Source organism: Buteo buteo, chromosome 1 (genome assembly GCF_964188355.1).
Source record: "Buteo buteo chromosome 1, bButBut1.hap1.1, whole genome shotgun sequence".
Lineage (NCBI taxonomy): Eukaryota > Metazoa > Chordata > Aves > Accipitriformes > Accipitridae > Buteo > Buteo buteo.
Window position 1 is genome coordinate 34,178,109 of NC_134171.1, and position 15,408 is coordinate 34,193,516.

The following is a 15,408-nucleotide window of genomic DNA, read 5'->3' on the forward strand; positions in this document are numbered from 1 at the left end:
TAAATTAGCTCATAAACATTTTATTCCCATCCCTTAATGGGGAATGCTTCACAATGCACTGTCAAATATGATGAGATTTCTCATTTTATGGCTCACTTTATCTACAGTCTAGTAATTGCACTTTCAACGGCACGGTATTTGCGTGGAGCAATGGTGACATTCAGTGCCCAGATAGACTACAACGTGATTAATCCTCTGCATACGTTGCTTAAGGGTCTTATAATTCATATTCTCTTGTTTTACAATGGCAGGTATGAATTCAAGAGAGAATCTGAATATGCAATAAGTTCATCTACATCAAATATCAAGTTGCTTGAAATACTGAATGTATTTTCCAAAGACCTGACCGCATAACAATGATCTGCAAATATTTTTCCACCTAGCAGTGCTGAGTACTGCACCTGAGGATATGGGAGTTTATACTGGCTTTGGAAAAAATCTGGAAATGAACTGCATTATGTGATACGCAAACTCTTTATAAGCTTTTCTTGGTGAAGGGTTAATTGTAAAAAGCTTTATTGGTGAGCACTTGAGAGCTATCTAGTCTATCAAGAGTCATACACATGTGATAGTTATGAGTGGATTGTATGTTAAACATTATCATACAGAGATATTAAGGAAAGCTACATTTTAGCTGGGGAATCCAGTTCTGTTTCACTTAAACAGAGAAAGCAGTCCAACTCCTCTTACCTCTTGAATTAGCCTGCATAGTTTCTTGGAATTAGGAAGGATAGATGTGTATCACTTAGGCCTTCTTTGTGGATCTTGCATGTGGTAGTCTTCTAGAGCTGAAATCCCTCAGCATTCCAGGTAAATCTAACATACTTTGAAATGACAATACACTTACAAAACAGAGCTATGGGTGCTGCCTTTCTGAAATGCAACTATTGTTGTGTATAATATCCTCTTGGTTAGGATATTTGCTCAGTATTTGGGAAACCAAAGCTTAGTGCTTCATAGGCCCAAAGATACTCAAATCCCAATTTCTTACCAGCGTAGCATCTTTGTCTCAGACTATGTAATCGACGGAGAAGGGAGAACACTTCTTACTATGACAGTGTGCAAAATGTCTACTGGGCAGGAAAAAACCCAAATAACTTAGCTTCAAAAACCAATTTGAGAGCACTGACCTGTGTTTCAGTTAGGCTTGAGGACAAGAAAGGGCTTTGAGGATACTGTTTACCAATTTATTATCACAAAAATAGAGATTTTGATTTCCAGCTCTAAGATATCTCTTAAATGGTGTTTTACATTCCACCTGGGTTACCCTCCCTTCATTAAAACACCTTTGCATCCTTCAATCTTTGCTTACTGAAATATATTCAACATTGTGTACTCAGTAGCACAGCAGCAAAGCTAGAATATATTTACCTCATTAAGACTCTTCTATCAGGCTTCCCCACCCCACCCCACCCCCCCCCAACAGTGCTTGGGATGTATTTTACTTTTATCACACTCCTCTTCAGCTCTGCAGGCTAGGTTGCTTTGTTTCTGCTTTTTTTGCTAACTGAGGGCTTTGTCTTAAAGTCATGGTCTGGTCTGTATACTTGGATGCAAATGTCAATAGCCTATTAATCCCAGGTGTAAATCAATTCAAATCAGTAGAGGTAGACTAGTTTAGGTTTAGCTCCTAGCCCATGTTATTGGAATGAATTATTCTTTTACAACTGAGCAGCCCTGCTGATTTCCGTTAGGCAACTGAGGGCAGAATCTATTTCCTGAAGTCTGTTGGAGAGAGATGCAGCTGAGTGAGGTACCAACACCAGACTGCAAGTAGTGGACTAAACTTTCTCATGGTGTGATATGTGTAAGAAGGTGGGTCAGCCTCTATATTGTTTGGCTGATAGTTTAGTCTGGTCTTGCCGATTAGTTCTATTCTTGCAGTTGCAAAAGGCTTCTGCCAGTTTGCCACCACTTCGACTGCCAGTTTGCAATCACCTGAGTCGCCCATGTCTCACTGTTCAGCACCATCCCTCCTGTGTAGTCTAATTTCCAGTATAGTCCCCAGCTTTGTCTCTCCAGACAAATGCATTGGCCTCTTACTGCTGACTCCACAGCCTAGTGCCTAAATGCTAGTCCAGCCATGTACCCTGTTTCTGGGTCCATATGCAGGCTGCAGCATTTGTTTCATGGGCTGAATGTTATACCTGCCATAGGTGGAGAGTCTAAGTAGCAAGTGCTTTTCTCAGTTGTCTTTGAACTGGTGTTTTACTTTGAACATTCCATTAGTATCAAATTAGTTTACTTTAATAGCATGTGTTAGGATGTGTTGCTGACCTGTGGCTGCTATTGTATTTGCCCTACCCTTTTAAATAGGAGTGTTTATCTAGGGAATGGAAACTTATTGAAGCCTGTAGAAGACTATCAACTTCCTTGTAATTTATCACTTGTCAGTGAGAGAGGTTAATTTTGATGGCAATATGGCAAACATAAACAACAACCAAACAGTATTTGTATATTAGCGTTAACTACCATGATTCAAAGGTAGCAATTAGCTTAACTGACAATTAATAGAAACAAATTGTAACAGTGAAAATATGAACAAAATTCATTCAACCCCTCCAGTTTATTTAATGTAATAAAAATGTACTGACTTAATTGATCTTTAGCTGCTATAAGTAAAAACTAATGACATGAAATGGAGTTTAGATATTGGCTTCAGGGAATGATATTTTCTCCTGTAATAAAATACAGTGAGATGCACATAAGTAAATACTTTATGTTCACCATTAAAGGAATGATGTACATTTCACTGTGGCAGGATAAATACCTATAAACAATTAATATGGGGAAGTCTCCCTGTTTTTTAAAAGCATAATCTCTGGCAGCAAATACAATGGGGACTTATTGCTAAATTAAATGGTTATGGTAAGAATTTGATAGGGGATATTTTGTTTCTTCTCTGTTAACTCATCCTTCAGGGCACACTCAAACTGTCTTTGGTATCACCAAATCAAAGTATCTCTGTCTTGTCTGGATTTGTTGATAATCTGTGTGTCATTATTGATAACATGACCTTTAAAGTGTCTTAAGGGACCACTATTAATGTGATTTTTTTTTAAAGTTTTGTAATTCTATGTAAGAAACACTAACTGCACCAAGAAGACCATTTTAAATAACTTCTGATAAATTTTGTTTATGTCCTGTTTTCTGTTAATAGTTATATTTGTGATGGGGAAAAAGTTATTATTTGGCAACTATAAGAGATTCAGGCAGCCACAACCAACCTGGGCTATGTTTCATCACACAATGGGAAGCTGACTACCAAGGGAGGTGGTTAATTCCCATTAATTCATGTGTGTGTGTCATGAGATGTACTGGCATTTTCAGGAGTGTAAAGGAAGAACAGATTAATTTATTGAAAATTATGTGGCACCTAGATAAATTCAGTAATTTTATTTACACTCACAATTCAAGCACAAGTTGCTGTCAGAAAGAAAATGAGGAAAAAAAAATCCTCCATTCTTTCTGTGGCTTGTAACAAGCAAGTTGAAATTAGAACCAAACATATCATTAAACTAAAATCACTTTGTTTTTCATTAAGCTAACAAGAAATGTAAGTATTTTAAGTATTAACCAGATTCACTGTTAAAATTAAATAAATGAACCAGCAATGATATTAGATTGAATCATCAGGTGGGCAATTTTACCCACTCAATATTGTGGCTAACCACACTATGAGGTAATGACAAGAAATCCTTTTCTAAACTGAAAGTTAACTTGTTTCCCTGTAGTCTAACGTACCAGAAAAGTACAGCCATTAATGTCACTTAGTATATTTTTCACTGGTGCATTTATTTAGTTGATTTTTGAAACCTTTTATATTTAATTTTGTCTGTAATAGCCTGTGGCAATTAGTTTCACAGTTTATGCATTGTGCAATGATTTGATTGTTTGGGGGTTTTTGTTTGATTTTGGGTTGTTTTTTTTGTTTGTTTGTGGTTTTTTTTTTCCAGAACTGGGTGAGCGCTCAACTTGTGAGAAGACTCATAGCTGCTTGGAATCTCCTGGATGTTAGCACACCATCATACCTAATGATTAAAGTTTGAATTTACTCTTGAAAAGGTAATATTCGTTGGTTTTGTTTTAACTGAGGTTGTTATAGCATAATTGTTATGAGAATGGTTATTCCTCCAGTTTCTTCAAGTCTTATCTCTCCATCATAACACTTGTCTCTTTTATATTGAAAGTAGTGCCAGCTTAGTTGGCAGTTTGGTTTCCCACTATACATGTCCGCAAATGCAAATACTCATCTCTTTGGATAGTGGTTCTGCTGTATCTCCTATTGTTTTGTCATGTTATTTGCCAAAGTTTAGTCAAGAATTTTAGGAAGGGAGGTCTTTCTGTGGCCAAAATGTCTTTCATGTAACATGCTTTACTGAGTGGTGTAAATCTCAAAAGGAATCTCTACTGCAAAACTGTTTGGAGTAACACTAACACAAGATAGTTGCATTTTTTTTTTTTTTTCACCTAAAGGATAAAGACAGAATTAAAAACATCCTTGGTTGTTTTTCTGTGGTTTTGTTCTGTGAATGTATATATACTTACATCAGAACGCTCCTGCATAAGATATATTTGGATGAGGGTAACTGTAAAGTTAGGTTCAACTTTTTCTTTGAGCTGCTAATGTGGCATTTCGTCTTGTTGAGATGAAGATACAGGTTAACAGGTTGTCATTGTAAACCAGGAAGCATTGTGTGAAGTTAAGTGAAGCCATTACATTAGGCAGTTACAGCCCTTTCAAAGCTAGAAGCTTCAGTTTTTCCAGATGATGGTGACAATTCGTCTGTGCTCTAGTTAGTTTTATTGCTTCATAGCCAATGTCTCTCTTCTGGGATTGTCTTTGATCCTATTCCTGGAAGAGCTACATGTAGGAAAGTGTCAGTCATAATGAGGATAGACTAAAACCGAGGGCTCTGTCATGGGGGCACTAGTTGCTGGTTTGAAGCTCTCTGGTGTTGTTCAGTCCATATAAGTGATTGGAGCGTTTCAGCCCAGATTATTTTCCTTCCTTTTCTTCAGAAAATTTTGGATCTACTTTTCTATTGTAGAAACTCTGTGAATGGACATCTGATGGAAGACAAATTTAGCTGCTTTTGAGACTTTTTTTCCTTACAATTTCGTAGTTTCTTTCGAAGTACAAGAATAGCAATGTGTTCTGGTTTTGGCTGGGATAGAGTTAATTTTCTTTCTAGTAGCTGGTATGGTGTTATGTCTTTGATTCAGTATGAGAAGAATGTTGATAAACTGATGTTTTCAGTTGTTCCTAAGTAGTGTTTAGACTAAATCAGGGATTTTTCATCTTCTCATGCCCAGCCAGCAAGAAGGCTGGAGGGGCACAAGAAGTTCGGAGGGGACACAGCCAGGGCAGCTGACCCAAAGTGGCCAAAGGGGTATTCCGTACCATGTGACATCATGCCCAGCATATAAACTGGGGGGAGTTGGCCTGGGGGACAGATCACTGCTGGAACTAACTGGGCATCAGTTGGCGAGTGGTGAGCAATTGCATTGTGGATCACTTGTTTTGTATATTCCAATCCTTTTATTATTATTGTCATTTTATTATTGTTATTATTATCATTATTATTTTCTTCCTTTCTGTCCTATTAAACTGTTCTTATCTCAACCCACAAGTTCTACCTTCTTCCTTCTGCTTCTCTCCCCCATCCCACTGGGTGGGGTGGAGCGTGTGAGCGGCTGCGTGGTGCTTAGTCGCTGGTTGGGGTTAAACCACGACACCGTGCTATTATCTGCATTCTTCATCCAACTTCAGCCAAGGGTTATCATTCACAAATAAATTACCTGTCTCTTCAAGAAGTCAGTAAAAAAACTTTAGGTAAAACTGCTGCAGTGCTTTCCTTAGAGTCTCTACATGTTCTTCAAAGGGTTAACATAAGCAGAGGATATTGTGCATATAAAGGTAATTTACCTCATCTGCAGGTTCTCCCGAGCATACACACATTGCTGAAAGCAAGTGTGTGGATTTATATATTTGAATAGGCTTCCTCCTTATTTTGGGCTCTGCAAAAAAGTTTGCATTCTTAGGTTCTTTTGGAAGAGCAATATGGGTCATATGCATATATTTGATACAGACTTCAAGGCAAAATATAGCTGGTCAGAGGTAGATTAAACAGCTCAGAGTAGATGAAGTCACCTTAGATTCAGTGTAACATCAATTTCTAACAACCGAAGCAAATATCCAATTAGCAGGCTCTTGGCTTTTTATTCTAGGTAGATTCTTTCAAACCGTCTGGTTGGAACTGCTCCACTATATATAAATTATATATGTGTTGAAGTTACTACTTTTTTTTCTCATGTCTTTATAGTCAATCTCCTTCATTCTGGTCCAAGGAGCATTGAATTAAATTGTACAAAGTGGAAGAGCTCCAGCATGAGATGTGAAGAGCGTCTATAGAGGCTGGTGGGAAAACTCAGTTTAATGACAAAGCAGAGACTTGAGAATTTAGCAGAGAGAGTAGGAAGAGTATTTCTGTACAGGATTACTTCTGTAGAAAGGTACAGGCATTGCTCAAATATTCTCATTTGTCCATGCAATACCACAGGAATAGTCAAAATGTCATCACCTAAGCTTAATTGAAATGGGAGAAAATGATGTGACTTCCAATAATAGCTTAAAAAAAAGTTGTGTTTATAGTAATTCTCTGAATTTTTCAAAGAATGTCTTTTAGTCATTATTTCTGTGACGTTGACTCCCACACACTTGGAGGCCAGTGCTCTCTAAGTTGGGAATTGTAGAAACATAGTACTATGCAGCAGTTTCCTTTTCAAGTAGTACTAAGCTTTACCCTAGCTGTTGCATGGACACTTGATCATGTATGCAGGGCATTCCTGGTAAATTAGAAGTAGTGCATTTAGTTTCCTCTGTGCTATCTTGTGGTTTCCCTGACAGCACCCTTGCTGATAGTTTCACTGACCTATATCTCATGCAGTCATTGTATAAAATTGTATGTTAGTTGCCATAGTATGTGTTCCCTTTCCCAGCTGAGATTTTCTCCACCTTTTCACTCACAGTGGTGTGTAACTGCTCAAATCAGATCACATTGAAGCCTGAACTCTGTATGTTGTCATTTTGTAATCATGTCAGGCATCAATGGAGGCTTTTTTTTTTCAATAAGAACAGGATGAAATCTCGAGTTAGAATCAACTTACTTGAAACAGTTCTATTTCAGATTAAATTTTGATTGTTACAGCTCTTGTGCTGCTATTTATAGCTGAAAATAAAGTTTGATTTTTGTCAGTTATGTCAACAAGACCTTAAATACTCTCTAGTTTTGGCAAGCTTTGATCAGTGTTTCCCCTACAAATAAGCCGGAGGCTCACTCCTGGGCAAACTTTCCTGTTTTCCTTACTTCTGTTTCCGCGTACCCCTGTTGAAAGCAAATTTCTATTTGATAAACCAAGCTGCTTAAAGCTTATCCAGTTCTTTCTTAGGAAGTTGCCAATTTGCCTCTTATTTGAAAGTCCTTCTTTAAAACCATTTCTGCTTTTCTGGAATAAGATAGCAGATTTTCCACAGGAGTTTGTTTTTTAATCCCTTCCCTGTTTTCCAGCAAGCATATTTCATCAGCTTTAATTTGTCAGTAACCCACTTCTGACTCAGCTCTGCTTTATTTGCTTAAGTTTTCTTTTCTTTTGCTCTAGCATGAAGATGTAGAATCTCTCTCCCTTTAATTATAATAATGCAGATAATTCCCAATCTGCCAACTCCTTTTGCTCTTCACTATCAAAAGAATTTCTGAAAGGGGGTTGATTTAAATATAGCTTTTTGTTGCAATTTAATTGTGACTTTTCATACAATGATTATTAAAAAAGTTCATCATCTTCTATTACATTCTGCCTCCTGCCATGTAAGGCCCCTCTTGAGGGTGTTTTCACCACTGTATCTCCATGGAGGCAGCAGGTGGGAGTGCGTTTATTGCAGTCATGCACTGTGAGTCAGCTGAATCTGAGAGCCAGAAATTTATTTTCACATGGCACTAGACCTGAGCTAAATAAGCCTTGGTGGGTGCAGGATATGTTAGTTTAGGCCCAACATCTTGTTAACATCAGTAAGTAGCTTCTGGACTGCATCATCTCAGTGCCCAGATGAAGAAAACCTCCATCCAAGTGGAGTGAGTGCAACTGCTTGCACCTGGCTCTAGAAATGCACAGTAATTCTTTCAGTGATGGTGCTGGTAGACCACAAACTCTTCCTTTCCAGCTTTTCTCAGAACAATCTAAAGCAATTTCTAGTTATTCTGTTAGAATCCAAATCTTCAAAATTGAGCTGGTTCTGGCTGGCTTAACAAACAAAATTTGTTCAGACCAGGATAATTTTCAAATTGGAATTTCATCAAACTTTATATCAAAACTCAAACACAAGACTTGCTGCTTTGGATTCCTCTTCAGAGTATGAGAAATATTGTGAATACAGGACACCTCGCTCTCATGCCTGTCTCCTTTGAACCTCCTGGCTAGGCTTCTTTACAGAAGCAAGATCAAGCTGAATATGAACTTGAGTGTTCTGGTTTTTAAATTCTAGAAGTATATTTAGCCAGCCCATAACAGTCTCTTACACTTGATTAGACTATTGGGGAAGTCGTCAATTTTGAATTAAAAACTATAGTTTGTGGTCTCTTTCCCTCAAGAATCAAAATGTTTTACATTTTAGCAGCACAACGACCATTTTACAAGTCAGTGCATTTTTTCCAGACTTTGGAAATCTGGCCCTTACTGGCTTTAGCCAGACTCCTGACTCAGTGGAAATATTCCCATTAATTTTAATTAGAATCAATCCCAATAGATTACTGAATTAACACGCAACAAATTGGGAGAATGGGGCAATACTTTTTACCACCTTCTTGTAAGTAAGAACATGTTACATATTAACACTTGATAAAGTAAGAAGTTTTCAGTCACTAATAATAGAGTAATTCTGTTTTAGATGAATATCAGCTATAAGTATGGTATCTGAGATATGAATATGAGAGTGCTATTGGGATCAGCCTTAAGATTTGCAATTTGTTAAGAACCTTGGGGCAAATGTTTTGAATATGTCAACTAAGTTGTCAAAGCATTACTCAGACCTATTTTCTATAACACCTGGAAGGAGAGACAATGAAAATTTTATAACCTCGATACAGCAGGAGCTTAGCTGAAGTTCCTGTCAACCTTGCCCAATAAGTGTGACTGCAGGTTCATGGTACCAGGCTGGAAGAAATCTACTGGGTGATGTTTACTTGCTAAAAATGTCTCCTGACCGTTCTGTACACTGATTGTGATAGTTACAGTTCTCAATAAACATGGGATACCATTATAGCAAGCCTGTTACATATATATATATTAAAATAAGGCTTACCTTTTAAAACCACATTATGAATCCAAATGTTGAGGAATTAATGCTTTTGTAGCACCCTGAGCTCTAAAATTACCTTTCCTGTATATAGAACTTGTAGTGGAGGCTATTCTGTGGTTGCTCAGCACTCACTAGGCTCCTTGAGAGAGGGTGGAGGCTGTCTTGCAGTGAAGGAGAGCATTCCCAAGGTACTAGAAATGTTTTAAGTTATATGCGCTGACTCCACACCTATGGCACATGTGTTTTAATTTTCTTGCACACCCCTGAATTGGCATGATTTAGCTACCTGACAGATGAAAAGGTGGGGTTTTAACTGTGTTAGGGACAGGAGGTTGGAAGATTTGGGTGTTTTAACGCTGAGGCCTGTCATAATACCTGCATAATCCCTTTCAGCTGATTTTTCTGATTGTCCAGTTTTCCTCATATAAGTGAAAAATACATTTGCAGTTGATTCCAGGCTAAATTAATCCTTGTCTATAAATTGCTTTGAGATCTTTTGATAGGAACTATCCTAGAGCTACAATGCCCTTTTCTTGATAATTTAATTTTTATGGTTAATTTTCAGAAGCAAGATAAAACATTGCTTTTACAACATTTTTCTCTACAGTGCTAACAAGAGTAGCTAAGGAGAAAGACCTCAATACTTAATCATTGTTTCAGGATTGCTCTGTTTATAAAAGGAGCTTAACAGCTGAAATTCATCAGTCTTTACAAGTGTCTTAGAGCAATTCAGGTTCTGTGAGTGACATTTCTCTAAGGCAGGCTTTTCAGTGTGAGTCTGCAGATTTCACAGTCTTCTTGTTCTAGTGTCAAGGTCATGCAGCCTTCCTAACTGACATGTAAAGAAATTCTGGCACATACAAAATCAACATAATAGTTGTCTTTGATGCCTTTAGGCATTAGTGGTAGTTGGATATAGTTTTACATAGCTGACAATCGTGCCATTGTGAAGTCTGGGAAGAAAGCCTTTCTTCAGTGCTTCTTCCTTCTTCTTACCATTATTGTTTTAATCTTGTGTTATTGTAGATCGACCTTCTTTTTTACTCCATATAATTATTCTGTCACTTATTGATATTGAAAAACAATCCGTATGAGTACTGAATGGTAGCTTCTACTTTGTTGTGTATGCTCAAGGAGAGCAAATAGTTTTGGACTGTCACTGTGTTCATGATTGCATCTCTTTATCTGAACCATAACCAATCAGGAAAAAAAAAATGTCTTCTTAGTTGCTGCCAGTGTTAATCCATTCATTAGCTGGCAAAGTTGATGAATGAGTGGTCTCTCTAGAAGATGAGCATGCTGCCTTCCCAGTGTAGACAGCGTGACCTGGTTATAACCTGTGTGATTTGAGTGACGGTTCAGCTTGCTGCTGTAGTTCTAGAGTTGGACCAATGCTAATAAAGGGTGGACTGAAGAAATGTTATAGATGCAATAATGATCTCACCAAGGGCTTTCAGGGAGTAAAGAAAAGCACAGTTTTACTTTCATCACTTCTCACATATTAAACTGATAGCTGAGTCACTTTTTCTTTAAACTGGGAATAAACAGTCTCTGTAAGTGCACTAGGTACCTAGTTGGATTTACAATCTTAGCCTTAGTTTCCTAAAGACCAACTCTTAAAAAGACGACTAATCCATCAGTAATCCTCCGAAGTGGTACCTTCGTAATGCCTCAATCAGACACATCTTACGTACAATTAATACCCTAAAGTCAAGGCTATGTTTTACAAGATAAGAGCACTTGTGACAAGTACATGTATGACTTGCTATCTAGAATGCTCAGGGGATGATATATTTGTGCCCTGAAATGTAGGTAGGTTTATAATAAATTGTTATTGCCAGATTCAACAATCCTTACATATACACTGATTTCAATGCAATTATTATACAACACATGCAACAGAGAAAAATAAGGGCTGCTGTTACAGATCTATGCCATGATTAGCAGACTAGATCTAGTTAGGTAACAATTTAGGAGTTTTCTGTGCTATTCAAATTTCATAACAGCTCTTTCAAGGCTGTAACTTCTCCTTGTTGTCAAAATATTTCTATTAATGTGGTTCGAATGAGCTGCTGAGATAATACTTTTAGCGGAGAGAGTATGGTGATACCATAGTTGGTCTTAATTGTCTGCATTAGGTAATTTCCAGTGTGAAACAAGAAAAACATCAATTGGCACAGACTCTAGTAAAAACAGATACATGCCATTTCAGTAATTGTTTCAATTTGTAGAGGTTTATAAGGGTACATTTATTGTGTGACATTCACATCTATTTCATGTTTGCAGTTTAAAAATAAATAGAATCCAATACAATATCCTATTATAAGCACCCTAATGGATTGAAATAAAAAGGCGAAAATAGTTTCCAGCGTAATTACATTGAGTGCCATGGTATTTTACTGGAAATGCTCTGTAGAGTTCGAAGCATACAGAAGGAAATATGCGAAAAGCACAATAATTATGCAATAAATTTCTTAAAATCATCTACATAATTGGTGCTGAGAAGAAAAAAAATAATCTAACCCCTCTGGCACTGTAAGGCCCAGAAATAATGGCTAGTTAAGTTTTCTTTAAAGCCACTTGCATAAGAATTGGGGATTAAGGCACTGGTTTATTGTAGTAACAGTATCACCAATGCTTTTTTCCCACTTTTTTCTTCATTAAAGGTAGGAGAGGAGCAGCTTCTCTGTGTGAATGATAATACATGGGACACTGTCTCTTCTATATATTCCAGAGAAATGTAAACCACATAAGGTTGTGTTTTTAAAGGTAGTAGGATATGGCATTTCATGTATAAAGGAATATATTGAAGAAATCCCTAACTGGGACAAAGGTGCAATGAAAAATAGTTTGCATTCTTGTAATTAAGGACCATTTATAACAAGTACTGACATGAGACTTAATTTGGATTGCCTTGGCAAACTTTATCCTTGCATGTTTTAGCTTCTGATAGCTGTGTTTTGTACTTGTCTCTGTGATCAAAAAACAAACTATGGGAACTGCATGAAATTCTAGTGGTGGAACCAAATGGTACAACAGTGTGAGAGAACTTCTGGATCCAGCAGCTTCATGGACTAGCAATATAATTGTTCTTTTTGTGTCACACTCCCTCAAGTAAGAATAACAGGCACATGTTTTCCCTGGAGTTTCACATGTATTTGCTGAGAGTGAGGAAAACTTGCAAGGAAACTTGCATTATGTTCCAAATCTCAGGAAAATTGGTCTGTGCTAATTATCTAATTTTTGTCCATTTCTTCAAAACTGATCCTGTCTGCCTATGTCCTCTCCATGCTGTCACGCAGATTCCCCTTCTGCTTCTCTCCTCTCTACTTCTGTCTGCATTTCTCCCCCTCTACTTTCTATAGGTACTGCCAGCGAGAACACTGACAATACAAATCTCAGGCCTAGCAAGTCATTACTGTGTACAGTTGACCTATGCTTTTCAGGCATTCTAAGTAGAAGGTCTCATTCAGTCATTCAAGTTCTAGCATGAGCATGTCTGGTAGTGTGGGAGAGCTCAAAAAACCAGAGAATGTAGATTTGCTAATATAATAATTTGAGGGGCATCCAGTTACTAGCAAACTATTTTCCTTTTATTTCTAAAATACAGCCCCAATATAACAAAGGCTTTCTGCAGTGTACCTTTTCTCTGCTTTCTCTAACAAGCAATTTATTACAGGTTTAAAAGGAATGAAAATAGCATTAATTAATTAGCATACCAAGCCCTAAACTGAAACTTTAAATCTCTGTGTGTTTTAAGGTTTTCTCTGTTTTATAGCTCAACAGAATTTGGAAGCATTAGTTAAAACAATACGAAACACATAAAAGTTAGTTATAAAAAGAATTAACAGTTTAATTTAATTGGTTTCACCTTTGCATTTAGAAAGGCCATAGAGTAAAATTGTCACCTGAAATCCAATTTTGTTTACAAGTTAGATCATTTTCAGCTTGTACTACCTGTCAGAAAGGAGAAAAATGGAAGAAGGTAAGCAGCTTTTTAAAAATAAAATTTTATTTGAATGTCTATTTAAACAACATTGTGAATATTTTAATGCCTTCAGGATATATAATGGAATTTATGAGACATTGCAGCGTTTAGTATTAGTACTGGATTTATAGGCCATGGAAGAAAGAGAACAGTGGTTCATTGTTAAGAATGAAAAATACCATTGTATCACATTTCCCACATTTTTTGTGTACCCTTTCCTTCACCATCTCTTACCTTAAAAAAATTCAGTAACAGGACTTGTTAGCAAAAACTATGATAAAACGGATAAAACAGACTCAGAAATTCAATGCACTAATGTAATAATCTTAAAAATTCACTAACCTTGATTTCTTGAATTTTCAGACTTTCTAATGCAGCGCAATTTGGTCATCATCCAGGTTTCCATGTGTACAGTCATATGACCTGAAAAGCTTAAATTAGAATATCCTCTATCAGAAGAAAAAAAAAAGTAAAATCTTGGGAACCTGAACTTTGCCACCCATCTCCTGCTCGAATCTGGATTTAATTGCAATTCGAAGAAGTTTTGGTGGTAAATACTAACAGGTGTTTATTACTAAACAACAGGCAGTTAAGTGTTGGACAACATCACTTTTTGGTCCCAAAGTAAGAAACAGTTGCCGAATTAGTGAAGTTATCATGCTTCAGCAGAGCAAGAGGAAGTTCTTTTGAATTTCCTGTCTGCAACTGTTTCTCACACAAATAGAGTATTGGGTACACTTTAACTTTTGCAAGTACCATCATCATTCATTAGCCATAATGGAGTCAGTCATCAAGCAATATAACCTAAACATACTTCTCATGAGGCTGTGAAATTCTGAAGGAGAGAATATATTGTGCTATTTAGAACATTCTGTCTTCCTGAAACTTCAGACCTATTCATTTCAAAAGCAATGAAAACGATGTTTCTGCTTTTCTCCCATCTGTTCCACCCAATAGATTTTTGAGTGCTGAATGCCATGAAGCCTGGGTAATTACCTGAAAGTCTTCAGCAACCAATTGTTACTATTTGTATTTTCTGTGGTGTTTTAGAGAGTCCTATTTTCTGATGGGTGTGATGCCATGCTCCCTGACATATTTGGGGATATACTGGTATGTGCTAGGTACTGTTTAATAATGAATGAATATGATTGTTTCACACACAAGTCTTGCATGTTACCAGTAAGAACAGAATTTGATTTGTAGATTTTCATGTTCATTCTAATGCAGATTTTTCTGTTTTCATGAATGCTTTTCTCACCTATTGGTGAAAGGGATAGCAAGGAAAGAATGAGTATCTTGGGTAAGAAGATTGGATTTTCTTTTGATTCCTATTTAGAATATAAATTTTACAGAGTCAAGGGCATTTGTTTGTGCCATGGGACAAGTCTTAAATGAGGCAAAATTATTAACCGCTGTTAAATTTGCTGTGCTTTTATGGTAAAATTTTGAAAAGTGTCTGAAGTATAGATCCTTTTAAATTAGAACACATTGTATTGCTAACTATCTGAAGCCTGGAGGAGATTAAGCAGAGACAGGGTACACTTGTAAGCCCATCCTGTTACTATTCTGTACCAAATGTGGATCATGGTTGCACGGTACATAGTCCAAATGTAGTCTTATCCTAGAGATTCACTGTAATGACAGTTTAGATAGTAAAACATTAAAACCCACCTAAGCTCTTCATTATCACCTGGCCTAGTATTTAGCTAACAGGTTTACTCTACCACACCTCCTGTTTCTTCTGCCTCAACTGCATCTTTATACTCTAGCTGGTGTTAATAAGCTGTAATGCTAACATGAGGGAAGAATAGCTAACATGGATGACTGGCTTGCCAGAGAAGCTATATTGTTCTTTGTGAAGCCCTATAAATTCAGTGACTCCTGATGTCCTGATCCAGGGTTTGAAATGCATGTATGCATCTAAAAATTACATGTTACACTAGAGTTCCTTCTAGCCTGGCATATACTTGTACTGTGCTTGCTGCTGTGCTCCGTCAGTGTATTTCACTGGTGCTTGTATCCTGTATTCGCTAGATTTCTTGGGGTACCAAGAAGAAGCAACCGT

General features: G+C 37.1%; 1 long non-coding RNA gene across 3 annotated transcripts in view; it reads left to right on the plus strand.

Moving 5' to 3' along the window:
• Positions 1-15,408, plus strand: part of LOC142037292 (uncharacterized) — a 179,639-nt gene that overhangs the window by 71,584 nt on the left and 92,647 nt on the right. For all 3 annotated transcript variants that reach the window (XR_012652335.1, XR_012652336.1, XR_012652337.1), the window contains exon 2: positions 3,957-4,065. This is a non-coding gene — a long non-coding RNA (uncharacterized LOC142037292). The remainder of the gene's footprint in view (positions 1-3,956; positions 4,066-15,408) is intronic.